General features: G+C 38.0%; 1 long non-coding RNA gene across 2 annotated transcripts in view; it reads left to right on the top strand.

Moving 5' to 3' along the window:
* Positions 1–17,869, top strand: part of LOC106897197 — a 160,204-nt gene that overhangs the window by 88,896 nt on the left and 53,439 nt on the right. For both annotated transcript variants that reach the window (XR_001413748.1, XR_001413749.1), the window contains one exon: positions 7,283–7,402. This is a non-coding gene — a long non-coding RNA (uncharacterized LOC106897197). The remainder of the gene's footprint in view (positions 1–7,282; positions 7,403–17,869) is intronic.

The following is a 17,869-nucleotide window of genomic DNA, read 5'->3' on the forward strand; positions in this document are numbered from 1 at the left end:
TCTGGCAGAGTGCCTTAACATTGATTTGTTCTTATGTCAGGATAAAACTGGCAAGGAACAGGAAAGCAGTTTAGGGCTCAATTAACAAACAGCCTTTAAAAAATGTATTCCACTTTCTGCCTTAGGCTTTGCCTTAGGGCTAGCCCTGTTCACAGAGCTAAGACTAAAAGAGCAAAACTGCTTATATACATAATATCCTGTAAACAGTCATTGCCTCTATAATATGGGCAATTCAAAGCATCTCAGTGTCGCAGACACCACTGGAAAGGGAGTCAATCAGGATAGTATTGGGTCAAATTATTCAGCAGAATATTTAAGACCAATTTTTATTTTTTTAAAAAAACTTTTTTTGGTAGTGTTTGAACCAGAGCAAAGTAAAATAGTATCTTTTGGATTTGGGCGTAAAGTAGGCTGGCTGGATGAGTCACATGGCTCCCATCTAGTGCACAAGGAGACTCTAATGCTTTGTCCTGGGCAGGGAGAATATTGTGGTGCAGAGTTCAGAGCTCTCCTGCTGCTGGAACCTACATTACATACACTTATTAATTATGATAGTGGCCACTTCTTTCCTGTTGTACTTCACAAACGTCCAGAGGACCTATGCTATAGCTATGGGTAATTTTGACTAACTCACTTGTGTATTCTTACCGAAGGTTGTGTTACGAAAAAGAGGAATGCTTTTGGAGAGGTGTTTTTGGAGAAGCAGTGGAAGTCTTCTTTGCAGACTGACTGTGACTGAGTCCTGTGATTCACCTCCTAGGAGGAGCTGATGCCTGGAGAGAGACTGTCCCACTGCACCTCTCCCTATCTCAAATAATCTAGGAGACTGGGGAACTGAGACTCTTCAACACATTACAACCTTTGTACTCACTTAATGGGGTCAACTGCTGTGCCACCCTTGGCTGAATTTTCTGAGATTTTGCAGAGGTCTTTGTGCAGAAGCTAAAACTAAATGAATGAAAGGGCAAGACAAGCATTCACCTGCTTTATTTTGCTAGGTTTATTTCGGATTATCTGACTTTATGAGATCTTTTTGCCTCTCTTTCCATTCAAGACAAATTCAGCTGGTATCAAGAGAGAATAAATCCTTCCAGAGCAAAGTGATTTGCTGCGAGTCTACATTCAGTTTGTCTATACAGTTTCCCTAAGTTAGTATGACAGTGCTGAAATTGGAAATTAACGTTTATTTTTTTCATTTTAGAGAATAAGGAAAGAGTGTGTCTGATCACTTTCTTTGCTCCCTTTGAGGAAAGGTACAGTGTTATCTTTCCAAATGAAGCTGATTCACGGTTCCTTGGCACTGTTAGCAAAACTGAATTTTGTTGCCGCAAAGACAGAGTTTGGGACCACTCCTGCCATGGGGAAGAAAGGGATAAGCAAAGAGAATACACGAGAAGATGTTGCACAGTGAGAAAATGAGCCCTGGGGAACTGGGCTTGCTGGTTCTGCTTCTACAGGAGGAACAGGGTGCAGGGCTGACCTCTGGGAAGGAGTTACACCATCGTATTTCCTTAACACGAGAAGCCACAACAGCCAACCCACAGGGTGTTTATGCAGGTTACCATAATTTTGAGCAACCCAGCCAATCGGCCTCAAACAAATACAATATCATTGTATTCCCTCTTTCTTAATGAGAGGTTCTGTGCTGAGCTTATGTGAAAGGCGCAGCATGGGGTGTAGGCGGAGGAATGGCAGATGTTTTGTGCTTTTCTCTGCTACTGTTGTGTTCATCTTCGATCTGTAATGGAAGGAGCTGATGATGACGAAGGTGATGGTAAGAAACAAAATGATTCAACTAGGCTCTTACAAAGGTTAGACAAAAAAGTAATATTTATTTTTTTAATTATATATCAACTGTAAATTGAGGTTTAAAGAATGGGGCTGATAAGTCATTTTTGTGAATCCTAGGAGTCCATTTGAAAGTCCCTTTGAAGGTTAATTATCATAAGCTTGTGATAACATGCCTGTTTCATGAAAGGTTGATTAATGACTTTAAACAAGCACAGGATCTCTTAAACCTATCCAAGTGATAGTAACTGATCTAACTACATAAAGTAGTATAAAAATGAGCATGAGTGACAAATTCTTAAAGCAAACTTCTTTTGCAATCATACAATGTTTTTTGATATTCATTCTTGCTGGGAAACTGAAACTGCAGTTGTTATCTAGATTATGTAAATTCAGCTTTCCACTGGAAATTTAATTTTATTTTTTAAGATGTGATATGAAAAAAATACTACAGTATTTAAAACTTCCCCTTGAAAAGCCGTTCAGATCCTAAAGAGGAGTCACAATTAAATATTACTGTCAGTTAAAGATGGATAACAATGTTTTCATCTTTGCTGAGACAGGATTTTTTTTCCCCACAGTCCAGGATATTTGAGTGCTTTGTCTTCTAATGGGGGTGAAGTCCTTGGTTTTCTTACGTGATATATTTTGATATATCAGCACCTGCTGCTGTTCTTGGTAGACTTGTTAATAGTCTAGTTTTGAACACAGATCCAATTACAGGGGCATTGACAGGTTTTTTTTCTCAGTTTTGTTTCATTGTCTATCCCTATCATTTCATACCTTAAGCTGGTAGGGCATGAAATTTTCAGCCAATTTGCTTGTGCAGGGTCTGATAGAACTGAAATCAAGTGGGATCTCTCAGTATTATGTCAATCATAATTAGCGTTTCATGTTGTATCAGCAGGAACAACTCTTCCAAATTTGTGCTGAACTTTCAAATGCTCTCATTTTATGCAGGTCTTTCAGTCATAGACTGAACCTTATATTTTGCTAATTGTGCAGGGATGTTGCATATCTTCATCTGTGATTCCTTTTTCAGCTCTGCCTGGGTTATCTGCTCCTTTCGTTTACCTCCTTTTCTCTACCCTCTACTGCTCTGCACGTCTATTTATCCTCTTCTCAAGCAAATGGTTGACAACTTTTTGTGGAATATTCTACAAAGTCCCTGCTGACAGCCTTTGTTTTGCTTTTATGCTTAATTGACTGGACTTTGTGCAACTGGACAAAATCCTGACTGGTTTTAGTGGAGATGCTTATGGTATAGATTAGGACAGAACTGGGTTTTTAAGTGTGTAAAGTCTCCAAAAACCACTGCAGGAAAGGACTGGTTAAAAGGAGGTCTTCTGGGTCTCTTGAAAAGCTTCCAGGAGTTTATTTCCAATTCAGATCAGAAATACTGATAAGAAAATGTAAAATGATATCTCTACTGGTACCTTGATATTTCCAAATATTCTCTCATTTAGAAACCAGAACGGTAAAGATACTTGCAAATAGGATTGGGGCTGATAAAGAAAAGAATCGTTATGACATTTCAGCTCCTCAGGAAATGATGGCTGCTGAGTGTGTGTGATGAGCTTACAGTTTAAAAGCACAGTTTGTAATCATAGCCTGTGACCCTTTCTTACCAACACCACAAATTTCTTGTAGATCACTTTATTTCTCCCAGTTTCAGAGCCTGTAGCAATACAACACCTCTGCCTCGCAAAAGAAATTGAGACACAGCTTTGTTTCTCTTGCAAAGCAGTATAGTATTCATATGTTGAGAATCAGTTTGGCATTAATGGATTGAAGGTACTTGGTTTTTGTTTCATTTTTTTGCCTTCCCATGTGGAATATATGCACTCCTGACCCCTCTTTCATCCCCCTCATGTTCTAGTCACTTGTCTTAATATAAACAATCTCTGAGTTGACAATATTTCATGCAGGGCTACTTCACTGTCTTCAGCTTCTCTGCAATTAATATTCTGCCCTGTGTTCCTAATGCCAGGCTGGCTTTGTTTAATATGACCAGCAAGGCAGCATATGTTTCTAAGTTGAGTCCCACTGCCATTTCTGGAGGTATCTCCCATTAATCAAGAAAGGTACTTTGTCATAGTGCAGTTAATGTTACCACCAAACTTTTTGTACAAAGGTGGAATAATAATGGGTCCTGTTTCGCTAAATGGAGTTAACACAGCTGAATAGCTTCCCTGATGGTTTATTATATCAGTCTTTCAGAACGTTGACTGATTTGTTTTTATTACCAAGAAAGCTTTTGTCTTATGAAAATGACTTAGGACCACAGGTCAATGTTTTTCATGTCACATCTCCATAAGAGGTACATTGCTTCATTATACTTTGTATTCTGCCACTGCAATCTGTATGTCACTTAAATTTATTTGTCATGATACCACTGCCAGGCTGCCATTAAATTGTTAAAGGATATTCAGGAAATGTTGTTGCAGTAACCTTTAGAGGAAGACATATGGAAATGGACTATATCTGTTAATTAACTTTTCGATATGCAAACCTTCTGAAGTGTAAGGCCTGCTATGGATCACAACACTTGAGCAGAATATTTACTGTGATGATGTTCATGTTTTTTTCTGTGAGGCAACAGACACTCCAAGTTTGAATTTCCTATCTATTTAGAGCAGGAGACTAAAAAGTTGAAGAACAAAAATGAAGTCTATAGAAAGAATACAATATGTGTCTTGCTCTTCTCCATCCACACTGGTCTCCAAAAATAAAATGATCTGTGATGCCTGTCTGTCTCGACAATATTTAAAAACTGCAGCTCACAGAAAACAAACAGACAGGATAAGGGATACTTAGGAAAGTAAAAACATGTTGATCAATTTGAGAATGCATGGGAGAAGCTCCTGAGGTGTTTCAAGTTAAACTGAACCAGGGATCCCAGACCTTGAACACATCACCCTCCCCTTTGAGGAAACTGTCGGATAAGAAGTCAATAGCTCCAAGCCAACAAGCTGTGATAGTTCCCAGACATGTCCTGGGAGTCAAAAATCAGACTGTAGGTAGGTAAACTGAAACTGAAGGATTAAGCTTTACTGCTTCAGACACTATGATCTCTAACAAGATTACTATGTTAAGGGATATTTAGAATATTAATTGTTCATACTCAGGGGCTGCTCAGACTTTCTGAAGCTAGAGTTCTTAATACTGATCCCATACTAATACAAATCCTTGAAGATGGCATAATGCTGTGCTGCTGAAAAAAGAGGTTTGCTGTTTTTTTTCTTGCTAAGCTAATCTGCCCTATCTCCTTGGCATGGTCTTGTGTGGGGTTGCACAAATTTTTGTGGCACCATAAAATAGCATAAGAACATGCTGGTTTTTTGGAGGTGGCAGAAGGGAGGAGCTGTGTGTAGCAAACCAGGTTCGGAGTTAAAGTGGTAACAGTAGTCCCAACAGATAGGTGCTAACATGGAATAGGGATAAAGGTAGAGTGAGATTGAAGCAGGACCTGTACTGGTTGGCCAGGCAAGTATGCTTAAGTAAAAATGTACATGGGTAAGTGTGACATATGCAAAAAGCATAGCAATAGACAATAGAAAGGAAATCTACATGCTAGGAAAGACAGAATTATTTGCTGTGAAAGGAACAATGGCGTCCATCAAACCTGGCAGGAAACTCCAATTTTGCAAGGTTTGACCAGCTGACTAGGTAAGGGCTGCAGCACAGTCTGAACAGCCTGAAAAATGGGTAGGGGGCAATTGATACAAACTTTTTTCCTGTGGCTATCAAGGTAACTAGAGGAAATGGAAAGTTTGTGGTAAACTCAGACAAAAGACCGATGGTTAAATTAAGATTTTTGTACTTCCCAAGCATTAGATCAGTGGGAGATTCTATAGATAGCATTGCTAATTCTGATTATGTGCGTGTGGCTAGAAAGCCATGCTCACAGCATCTCTCCAACATTAGCCTTGTTTTGTTCTTTTAGGCTATTGTCTGACACAAACAGTATAAAGCAGGTTGCAGAAGCTCTATAATCAAGCTGAAAATATTCAGAGAATGAAGCTGTGGCATTACATGTTTGAGAGGAAGAACTATTGAGAGACCAGAAATATAAGAAGCCAATAATAATTATTGTTTCCATGTTCATTGGTGTCTCTTTAGGTGAAAACCAAAACAGAGGCATTAGAAAGAACAGCAGTGTATGTTTCATGCAAATTTGCTTCTCACCGCAGTGTATTTCAGTGTCAAAAATTACATTTCTGAAAAGGTTCTTTCTACTGAATTTTCTATTTTGATTAGAGCTATTATTTTAAATTATTGCTATAAGCTTAGGGCTAACCAGTAATGATCGAAATTTCTTGCTTTTCTGAAACCAGTTTGCTCTATGAAACATGGGCCTAGATGTGGACATCAACAAGTTTTGCTTGAATTTTGGGGTAGCAGTAAACACCTGTTTAAGAACAAAACCTGTTTAAGAATTTGCAGTTTTCACATTGGCTGGGTGAAACAAAATGCATTGCAACATAGACATAGAAGAAGATAAACTGCTTTAAGGAATATTGCAATGCAGTTCACTAACAATTAAGTATCTACTGAAGTTCTTCCTTTGTGAGTTTAAATCTCAACTGACATGAATCTTTTATATCCTGCAGTGCAAGTTGTAATACTTGGATAACTAGTACAGTTAGAGCAGTTTTTCATTATACCTGAGAAACTTTGGAATTGCTCATGATCTTTGAGCAATTGAGTCTCATTTTGTGTTATTGAAAAGTTTTTATGTTTTAATAAACAAGTATTCTTGAACTTATTCCTGAACTTGATTTTAGTAAAAAAAAAAAGTAATTTGAAATGTGGCTTGAGGTCAGAAATTTGCAGGTCTATTTTCTGAGTAGTAGTATATGTTGTTTCTGCAACCTTTTTATCTGTGGCTCTTAATGTGAATTTTTTAGGATGGATATTGCAAAAGTTGCAGAGCCTTCCTAGTGCTGTTCACTACTAGTTCTTCTTCTCTGCCCATGAGAACACCCATGTTTTTGCTGAACTTCCTTTTGCAGGCTCAGGGACCTGTAGAATCCCTCCTTGCATTAGCCTCCATGATCTGAGCTTCAGATGGCTTTGGCTTTCCTGATTTTTGTCCCAGACTACGCAGTTGTACTTCTTGCTTCCGTTCCTTGTATACTCACTTCTTGCATTTTAGTCATCCTAAGCCAGCTGATGCTTCTCTTTTTACCTGTTTCTGAGATTATGAACTGTTTTGCCCATTAAAAAGTATCTTAGAAATAACATAATCTCTAGTCTTTTTCCCAGAAATGGTTGGATTGGAAAAGAGAAAACAGTTTGAAAAAGAAAACTTCAGTACAAACAACCTGAAAAAATTATAATCAAACACAAAAGTTATTAGGAGAAACTGTAGGGCTGCAGTCTTCAGCAAAAAAAAAATAAATATATATTTTATTGCTATTGATAAACTGAAATAATTTTTTTTGGTCAATGTATGTTCTTCACTAATCTCTTCTCTCTCCACTATCCTTAGTGAATGAGCACCATGTAACCAGACAGCTATAAACCTTCAGCTGCAGACCTCTGACAGGAGTCTATAGACCACCAGTTTGGGAGACCTCTGCTTTAAACCTCTAAATGATTCAACATTTATGTAAGTCAGACACATTCCGGTTTTATGTAGCTAAATCATTTTAAAGCCATGTTCATTGTAATGCTAAAATGTCCAGCCACTATATGAACTGTTTACTAATGCAAATTGTCTCTCTAATAATTAAGTAATAAAAATGGGAAGGGTATGTGAGCTATAAACATGTCCTTAGAATGTACGTGAAAAGCTGTGTGCTGTTTACAGTCTGTTGAAGAAATTCTTGCCACAGTGACACATAACTCTTCTATAGGTATTGTGCTGGTTACAAGGTTTGAGATTGGATTGGGTTTTTTTATATGAAACAGGCTTTAAAAATATTGCTAAACAACTAAAGTCCCATTATATTGGTAATTAAGGCAAGGCTTAGCTATTCTTCTTTAATAATCTAAATGATATAGAAAATATTGTGTTCACAAACGTTCAGAAAATGTTCTATTGTCCTGGCCAGCTTGAGTATTTCGGACAAAGACAAATATTTGTTTCTGGACTTTTACTTCCTCAGCTACTCTGCCCTATTTTGCTTTAGATTGAGAGGTATTATATAAATGCTGAAGTATTACAAGGGGGAAATAATTTGACAAATATAGGTTGAAGTGTCTTATGAATGGAAACACAAGCTATAAAGAAATCACTTAAGTCACTGCTGAGATGCATCCATCTCTGGTAATGCATAAAAGCTAATTAACAGTGCAGTGAACTGGAGGCAATTCAGAGGGAAACATTATTAGATGAGGAAGTACAAAAGTGAAATGTCTTTCAGCTTACTGACTAAGGATAGGTGAATATCTACAAATGTCTATAAGTGACCTTGACAGCAAGAAGTAAGAGTCTGTCTGGAGATGTTCCTTGGGGTGCTGTGTCTGTAGAAGTAATAGGATAAAAGGATAGGTAATCAGGTTGTGAAGTAAAATACTAAGGCTTTTTCCATGCTAGTGTCTGGCAGCTATTGAGAATGCATCCATATAGCCCCCAAATGCAGATAAGAAAACATTTTTACTGATTGAACACACTATGGTATATGCCCAGCTAATGTAAATTGTTGTTTTCTGTTGTATATGTAGCATCTGTAAGTGGAAAATAGCAAAAGCCATTGAATACTGAATCCCAAGCTTAGATATATTTCAAGGCAAGAAATAGAAAAGCCATTGTTTCGTGCCTTTAAAGCTCAGCTAGATACTGCTGCTCAGAGCATTTTGAGAATAGTCTTGCTCTCACAAGGAGGTAGACTTAATACTCTTAATAAGTCCATTTAGACTGAATTTCTTGTTGTGGGATGATAGAGTTTCCTAGGGCCAACCCTGGCTGAATACGCTCAAAAAAGTTATTCACCTCATACACCCATTTTCATAGACCTTGCTGTTTTTATTCTGGGTTTTGCTTTGTTGGAACAAGTGCATAGAAACACTTTGTGGAAAATAGTGTTTGATCTGTGCCTGCTCCTGGACGTTGAATTTTCTTCTCCTGAATTTTCTTGCCGTTATCTGGATAAGTTTGGGATATGGAGTTGGTAAACAGTAATAGGCTACTACTGATGTGAAGATAACTAAAATGCAAGACAAGTCTTAAATCTTCCTTGATTGCATGTCTTTTGCTGTTGCTTTCTTCCCTCCTAGATTTTTCAGCATTTCCTCTTGCTGTAGGTTTTCTATGCATGTTATAGGTGTTCTTACATCACTGTCAGAATTATGGGACTTTACAGCTTTAGCCCTATTTCTTCTATTCAAATGATAAAATGAAATGTATGTGTCCGTATCTGTATACAGGTTAGGAATAATTAATGTTCTAACAAATTTTCCCTTCTGTCCATGACCATGACTTTCAGGAGCTCTCTTACTCTGCTGATATCTATAATGAAGTTTTAATAGTGCTGCATCTTATTTTGAGTGGTGTTGGTGAATCTCAGTAATTAGCCAACCTATCAAACTGTGCTACTGTTTAGAAAAAAATGAAAAGATATGAGCTTGCTCCTTTCTTGTTTGAACTGCATACTTGCTGCAGGTCCTATTGACTACCAAGTTGCTTTAAGGGTTCACATACAACTCGTTGATGTCCATCAGAAATTAAAGAACAAAAAAAGACCCCACAAATCTTTTTAGAATATTTTAATGAACAGCTTTTGATCAGTTGCTGTTTTGATGAGTGCCTGAGCTCTGCAGATGAAGGTTCGACAGAATGTGTGGGAAAGTGAGCTCTGTAGCAACTGGAATCAAAGCTGTAGTAGATGGATACTTTCACTTAACCATTCCTCTAGTCTGTGTGAGCTGGCAGACAGTTGGCAAAAGGAGCCAGAAATATTTTCTTGAAAATGTTGCTGTTCATGTGAGTGAGGGTATAGATCTTTTAGTCACACTGGAGTGAAAATGAAACAAGAGTGAGAGAGAGGAAGTTGGTATGAAAAATAGCGATTTGAGTTATTGTCATAAGGGAGCGTTACACATGGCACCACATAATGCATGAGTTAATCATCACAAAATTCTTTAGAATTGAAATAAGAAAGTACAGAACACAACAAAAACGATACTCAAATGCAATAAAATCTTATTTGAGAGTTGTTTACATTTTAAAAAGTAGATCTGTAAATTAAGGGTAGATGAAACTGGTTTGTGAGAATTCAAAGAATTTGACAGAAATCACCCATCCAGAGAAATTAATTCCAGGCTGTTTTTAATCATTCATATATTTCCCCCATAAGATGTTTGTTAATTGCAGCAGGCTTCTCCCTGCTGGAGTACCTGAATTCTGTGCATCACCCCTTAAGAAAGGAGTGCTAGCAAACCAGGCTCAAACATATTGAGTGAGCTTAAGTATCTTTGCACCATAAATGCTTCCTTCATGGGTGTAATTTAAAGAAGTCCTGGGAGTGCATAATGGTTGCACCGTTACTTGGACTCTGCAGGAGCATGACAGATTGACACCAAACCTGTGACACACAAGATGGGCCCTCCCAGCAATTTTCCCTATTGATAAGAATTATTCCCTTCTGATAAGAATATCTCCCCATTGCCACGTTCAGCTGTTTTACTCAGCAGAAAGTGGCCAAGTGGGGCTCCTCATGGGAGTTCCCATCCTGGTGCTAATATAGAAGAAACCAGGAAAGAGAAACATGAGGAAAGACAGGATCAATAAAGCAAATGAGGTGAGGAAGAAAAACATGAAAGCGACAGAGACAAACCAATTAAAACAAACCAAAAAAAAGGACCCACAGGTAAATCTTCCCTCTGGGCCGGATGCATCCCTGAAGCCTCAGCAGTGCAGTCCTAACCATGATGGATAACCTGGAGGAGCTAAGGCATTCCCTGAAACATGACATTTATATACAGAACATTTCTGCAGAATGAGGATGTCTTCTGAAAAGCTGTTCTGTGATGTGAGCTAACTAAACTTCCCTGAAAAATCAGGACCATAATGTTGATATGGGTCATGACGTGGTTACGGATCTGAAGTGCCAAGAGTTACAGATACCCTGAAATTAATTTGACCGCTGTGTACCAAAATCTAATTTATTTTCTTATCACCTCCCAACCATTAAATTGCTTGAGCTGAGCTGTATAAATGCTTTAAAGAAAGGCAGCTCCTGGTCACTAAGGAATATTGCAGAAAATTTGCCTTCCAAGCACGGTTATATAACGCCCACTTATTTTAATTAGACTGTTGCTCTCAAAGTCCCACTTTACCTAAGTGGCATGATCACTGCAACACAGCAGAGATCTGTGATAGCAAATGGATCTATCTGCTCCTTTCAACAGCAACTTTGCCTTGAGTATTACATCTCTCAGGCGTGTGAGCCCTCAACAGCTACTTGCAGTGTTGTCTATTATTAGTGTTTACTCAGAATGGGTCTTGTTCCCTGCTATCAGAAGTGCAAGAAATGTCTGTGTAAGCATTGCATAGCTTTAATTCTCCTGCAGAAGAGTGGTCCTCCGGGAGGAAAGTCAAGTAAACAGCAGCCTAAACTGTACTCCAGATAGCTGAAAACCAGGAACAGGACCAAACCCAATTATTCACAAGATGATGCTGATGTTAGTCTTTTCTCAGTAAGAAACACCAAGCAGAGACAATTTTTTTGAAGTAAGTAAATTCCAACTAATTAAAGGTTTCCCTTCCTTCCAGTCTTGCTTGAGAAGTATTGCTGTATTAAAGTCTTTGGCAAGTATTAGAAAATTATTGCAGTTATACCCGTTAACTCTTCTACCCCTGAAGCCAAATGCCTCTTCTTCCTCTGTTTTCTGTGGCTTGTCTTCTTACAGAACATGGGAACCTATTTGGGCAGGCACTGAACACAATTTCAGTGTACAAATAAAGAAAAACAAAGCGAAAATGTACTTCTGTCATATTGTAAAAGGATGATTTGTGTATATAGGTGGCAACAATCCCTTTCTATTTTTTGGTCCAGCATTCTTGCACTTCTAAATGAGCAGACCAAACAATTTGTTTCCATGTAATTGTGTTAAGCCTACAGGCATCTGAAATTCCTGATAATTGTGCTATGCTTTGTTACAATGATGAATTACTGCATATGTTTCTGCCATGCTCATTAATCTTACTTTGCAGTCCTCACCCTGCATGTGCACTGAGGTAAATTGGACATTGACCCCAAAAGACAGTGTCCTCGTGAAACATATTGTTTTAAAGTCACCTTTTTTTATTTTGTTTTTTTGACATCAGCTGCTCTTTTAATTCTGCAAATAGGAGACATCATAGTTTTTTCTCTCACTGCCTGATTTAGAGACTGAATACTTTATAGAACATGTCACCGCTAGTCAAAAAGCAGGAACTAATTCCAAGAATAAGTACCTTACAAAAACCATAAAACAATCCTACATATAGACATTGAGAACTGTTTTGGAAAAGAGAAGTAACAGTCTTGGAGCAAAAAGAAAGTGTGGGCTCTGCCTAGAGAGAAGAGATACAGCTGATAAAAATTTAGAAGTATATAGATTGGTAGGGGAATTTGAACAAAGCTGTTTAAGGGAAGAGAATGAGCCAGGTAATAAAGGAATGATACAACCCATAGTGCAGCAGTTTATTTTACTGGGTGGATTGTTTACTTCTCAGAGCAGTCACTGCAGTGAAACAGGAAAAGAAATGCAGTCAAGCATCTGCTGCATGTTGTCTTTCTCTCAGTGGATACTACAGTTTTTGCCAGATGTGACACATACACACAAGAGACATGTTGGGAAGAACCTCAAAGACCTCATTTTGTGGTCTAGCAGTATCTAATCTAACAGAATAGCTTACCACCTAATGGATAAGTTACATTGGGAACTAGTGATTACTGGTGCTTTCTGTGGTTCAGAAGGCAGCATAATGCAATACATTCATGTGCTCCTGAGGAACCTATATGAATGAGCTTGTGCTGTGCTTTTCTCCTGTTAGTCTCCTCTTAGTTTATAGGAGAGAAACTACCATAAACCACTTCTTATGAGTGCTGCATGCACGTGGCAGTTTCCAGATACAGCTCCAGTTCAAGTTCTGAAATTCCAGTGATTCAGCTGGCAACTGAGATACCTGATCTTGTTTACCTACCTGTAGGAGCCCGGCTGTGGGCTAGAGGCTAGCTTCAGTCTCCCTCACACAGGAACTAGTGCCATTTCAGATGCCCTAAAGTATGCAAGAAACCCTGACGGGTCTTGGAGACCTATTACCAGCAAGAGGGCAGACAGGTTTACACTGTCTCATCTCAGATGGCACTGCCTCCTTCTGTGTGGGCAATGGATTGAGCCCTCCGTATCAAAGCCCTTATTAGAGTCAATAAAGATCAAACCTGGAGTCACTGGAGCTGAGCGAGTGATTCAGCTCAGCAGCTGCTGGTTCCCTCGGTTAGGGTGAATTGAATCGTGCTCTATGTTGCATTGGCTGGATTTCAACTGATGCGTGCGTGTCCCTCCTTGCAGATAACTGTGTTTAGATAGCCTCAACACAAAGTGTTTAAATATTTCGCGTGGTCAAGAATTATTTTTTAGAATTTGAAATTATAATTGTAGAAGCCTTCTTTCAGTACTAATACAGAGCAATCAGAGGACCTGTAAAGTTTAGAGGTCTCATGGGGAAGTATCTGTTCTATGGAAGGTTATAGCTGGAAACAAAGGTATTTACCTTGTATACAAAAATTAACATATAAGGCAGACCAACTAACAAATGACCTGTTGGCAGGTTCCCAAAGGAAAACAGAGTCTACTGCTTTAAAATTAGATGTTTTTAAAATGCTAGAAGACATGCTAATGATGGGTGGAATACTGGCAGAAGCTGAACAGGAACTAGATAGCATCACCACTGTTTTTGGCTGCTCTGATCCCAGCAAATTTGTGGGGCATGATTTCCCATTCCTCATTAATGAAGAGCTAACAAGGAAAAGGTGCACCATTTCTTTCAGTAATAGATTTTTCAGGGAGTAAAGGGCTGAGCTTTATGTGGTGTTTCTATGCTACGGGGCTGGCCTTGCTGCACTGAAGACAGAGGTGCGGTAGCATTCATATGTGCAAAATTTAATTACTCTGATTTATCAAGCAATTATTTTTCCTACTAGTTTTATTTAACTGTGGGAGATCTCATCCTTTCTTTGAGCATAATGAGTGCATTTGCTCCAGGAGGCAATTTGCCATTCACAGATGAATTCTCTTTAATAGTGACTTTGCCTTTATTTTTCATTTTCAAATGAAATTACATTCTCAATTTGTTAGTAAATTTGAGTAGTAAATTTATTAGTGTAGGAGAACAGTGAATTCTTTATTGCATGATGACACAGCTTCTGCAGGAAAATGATTCCCCATTCAAACCTTCCTTTTAGATGATAATGTTATTCCATGCTGGTGGAAGATGGAAATCTTGAGTTTGAACCAACAAGCTGGAGAAGGTCTTGTATTCAGAGTTTCTATTTCCTCTATGAAAGCATTTAACTTCTAATCTATAACCTAAATTACAATCACTACTTCCGTTTTTCATCCATTTAAATGAATTGAGTCTTCTGTTTCCAAAATAGTCAGTTTAAATGCCAACATCCAAGAGACAGTTTGAGTCTGTAAGTGTCCGACTTGCACAAAGTTTTTGTGCGCAGTTTCAGCGAGGGGACAGCATGCCTTTTCTTGCCATTATCTGTGATGAGCACAGTACTTGCTGTATTTACTGATGATTCTTGCACCCATTCAGAAGCACCTAACTTCCTTGTCCCATAGGAAGAGCTTGTTTGTGCTATCTATGCCTGTGGTTTCTTTGGAGGGATCAGAGAAATCAAAGCAGGTGATTCTTCTTCTGAACAAATGGGCTCGATGTTAGTTAGGTTGTCCTGTTTCCATTGTCCTGGGGATAAAGACAAGCCTCCTTTGCGAGCCTTTAAAAAAAAACATTGCTGATGAATCCTCAGTCATAAGATAATTGGGTTTATATAAGTCACAAGATGTGCCTTGCATATGGCAAAACTCCAGATTTTGATAGTGAGGGTCTAGAACCTGACAACAACTCTCACTGGGCTGTGGAAGCTGATGCCTTCTGGTTTTCCTTCCATTCCCTGTCTTTCTATGCACACTGAATGTTTTCCAGTATTTTGTCAATTTTACTTTTAAGTATATTCCATTGCTAACTTCTATTTTCTCCTTTGTAATTTCTTATTCTCTGTTCTAAAATATTGTGTAAAATTGGTCTTTATAACTTCCAATTCATGTGGAGCATCTCATCATGTTCCACTTTTTACCAAGCCTTCTTAGACTTTTTTGCATCACTGCTTATCACATACATATCGGGTGGCATCTTACAAAGCCTGTAACTTAGCTTTCACCAGGTCAATTTCCCATACTCTTGACAGCAGAAAACAGCCTAATTTTCATTAGGAAAATCATCCAGTTGGAACAAAAATAATTAGGATGCAGCAGAAGAAAAAAAAAAGTCCGTGTGGATTACAACAGGAGAGAAAATACTCTTCACATAGCTTTTTTTTTTTTTGTTTTCACTTTAATTTTTGAGTATTCTTGAATGCTTCAGAGTTTTTGCTTGATTGATCTGTAACAGATGCATTTACTGTAGTTGCAATCTAGGATTCAGAAGATCTCACAGAGTCACAGGAGGCCAAGGTTAGAAGGAGCCTCTGAAGATTCTGCAGTGCAAACCCCTGCCCAAAGCAGGGTCAGCTAAACCAGGTTACTCAAATATCTCCAAATATGGAGGCACCATAACATCTCAGGGCAATGTGTTGCAGTATTTGATCACTGTCAGAGTAAAAGAGTTTTATTCTGAAGTTTGAATAGAATTTATTGTGTTTCAGTTTGAGATCAATGCTGCTTTTCCTTTCAGAGCCTTGTGTGTAGCATTGTGGTACAACATTGTGAAAGAAAAAATCAGTAGTATCTCTGACAGTACACTGAGTGAATATTTGAATTAATCTATTTGTATTTTCCCAAATGCTAAGACCAGAAAGAAACCATTAGAGCCATGTAGTCTAAACTCCTTCAGAAGAAAAAAGATAAAGTAATTTCTGCATAAAGCAGAATAATCATCTGTTGCAAGACAGTGTATTTCATAGAATGGACTTGAATCTTCAAATACAACTAGAGGTAATTGAGAATCTACTCCATCCATTGGTGATTTGTTCTGTTAGTTATTTGCCTTTATCCAAAAATATAGAGAAAACTTCTAAGTTCACAGAAAATTAAGTAGGAAGAGACTCAAAATGCCACCTTCCCTTTACCTTTTGCCTAAGACTTTTTTGGTAGGTGTTTGCCATACTTTCTGCTTGATAAACCTCATGAAGGAGATTGAGCTGGTTTTGTGGATAATTCTAATTGTATAAAAGTTTTTCTAGTGCCTGGCTTTGCTGCCACTGTCTGTCCCTGGTGGTCATAGAGAACTGCTTAGTCTCTTCCTTACTGCTACCCTTTGTACACCTGAAAACTGTTACCTCTCCTTTAGATTAAATGACCCCTTGAACCTTTCTTGAACATTGTTTTCTTGAATTCTATCATTCTTACTACTCTCTTAACTTCCTCGAGATGGCCTAAACTCTCCATGAGGAGCAGTGCTCGTAACTGAAAACATACTCCAGTGGGTGCTGCAGCAGCCCTTTGGCGATGTTGTTGGCACATTCTCAGATCTGATCCACTTTAATCCTCAGACCTTCTACAGCTGTGCAGACCTGTCATTCCCTATTGTCTATTTGTGTAGTGTAACCTAGGTGCATAACTTTACTTCCCCTCCCACCCCTCATGAGTTCTCATTTTGCAAGGAGAGTTCTCTAACCTGTCGAGATTATTTGGAGTTTTAGTCCTAGGCCTTTTAGTGCTTAAAACTTCTCCTATTTAATAAATGTATTCTATCTATAATGTCATGCGAGTTATTTATGAAAATATAGTATAATATAGATTCTGCAGAATTTTATTTCAAACACCTTTTCATTTTGAATGAAATAACCCAGCGTAGTTGAGACAACTTCCAGCTCCAAAAGTCATTAAACTGTGTATTTGTTGAAAACAGGACAGGAAATTTAACTTAATACTTACCATATTTTTTCATGTTCTTCCCTGACACCTGCTAGTGACTTCTCTTAGATAAAGTATACTCAGTTCAGTGAAATTTAATTTTGACTTATTATGGTTATTTTTGTCTATTTATTTTCCACTGTTACCTCTTAACAATTCTGATCAGTTTCCTGTACAAAGAATTGGGTTCATTTAGTATGATTTGATATTGAAAGCTCTGTGTTGGCAGTCACCTATGTCTTTGCTGTCTTTTAGGTGTCTGTGAATGATTTGTTTGACTATTTGTTCCAGGATTTTTCCGGAACTGAAATTAAGATGAGTGGTTTTCTCTCCTCTTTCCTGTCTCTCCTCTCTTTTCCTTTTTTTTTTTTTTTTTTTTAATAGATGTAGGGTGGCCTTTTCCAGTTGTATTGAGCTTATTTTTGTCAAGTTTTCAAGTAATAATTTATCAGCCATGGGATAAAGAGCTGGCTGAAGGAAAATACCCACAGAGAATTTTCAGCAAGCCTATCTTGCCTTAAAACCTCTCATTTACCTGTTTTCCGATCTGTTTGTCACTGGTTTAGTTTTATTACTCATCTCTCTGCCTCTCCTGCTAATTTTGCTAGCTGTAAGATCACAGTTGACATTTTTAGTGAAGACAGAAGCAAAAATGTCTTTAACATTGTCACCTTCTCAACATTCCTGTTGAGGAATAGACCAAATTTTTTCTCTTCTACCACTTATAACATAAATATGGAGTATTTTCTCCTATATTTTATTTTCTTACAATTTATATTTGGCCTCTCTGATTTTATCTGTAGACTGTTGATACCGTAGTTCAGGATATTTTGCTCCTATGAGGTTTCTTTTTTCTGTGTGGTTTTTGATGTTTTGTTATGTTTGTTTGGGTTTTTTTTTTGTTCTTGTTTATTTCTTTTTTGTTTTTAACAGCACTACCAGCTCTCCCCAATTCCTTTTCCCCTTTTTCACTGGCATTATGAAAAAATGTAGCACTCTCACCTTC

The sequence above is a fragment of the Calidris pugnax genome, unplaced genomic scaffold (genome assembly GCF_001431845.1).
Source record: "Calidris pugnax isolate Ruff unplaced genomic scaffold, ASM143184v1 scaffold211, whole genome shotgun sequence".
Lineage (NCBI taxonomy): Eukaryota > Metazoa > Chordata > Aves > Charadriiformes > Scolopacidae > Calidris > Calidris pugnax.